Below are 225 nucleotides of genomic sequence, written 5' to 3' on the forward strand. Positions count from 1 at the left end.
GTGTGAAATTTTCCCCCCCGGTATGCGGAAGACACACACGTAGACCGAGAAAAACAATGCGTTATCTAATCGCTAAGTAAAACTGACATCGAGCAGACTTTATTCACACGGGACTTTTTCACAGAGGTGCCCTCCCGGGGGTCATTAACCTTCACGTAAAAATTGCCCGTGTTTCAAAAAATCTCATGACATACAAAAGCAGGAACCCCCACTTTTTTAGCAAAA

This window comes from Penaeus monodon, chromosome 32 (assembly GCF_015228065.2).
Source record: "Penaeus monodon isolate SGIC_2016 chromosome 32, NSTDA_Pmon_1, whole genome shotgun sequence".
NCBI classification, from domain to species: domain Eukaryota; kingdom Metazoa; phylum Arthropoda; class Malacostraca; order Decapoda; family Penaeidae; genus Penaeus; species Penaeus monodon.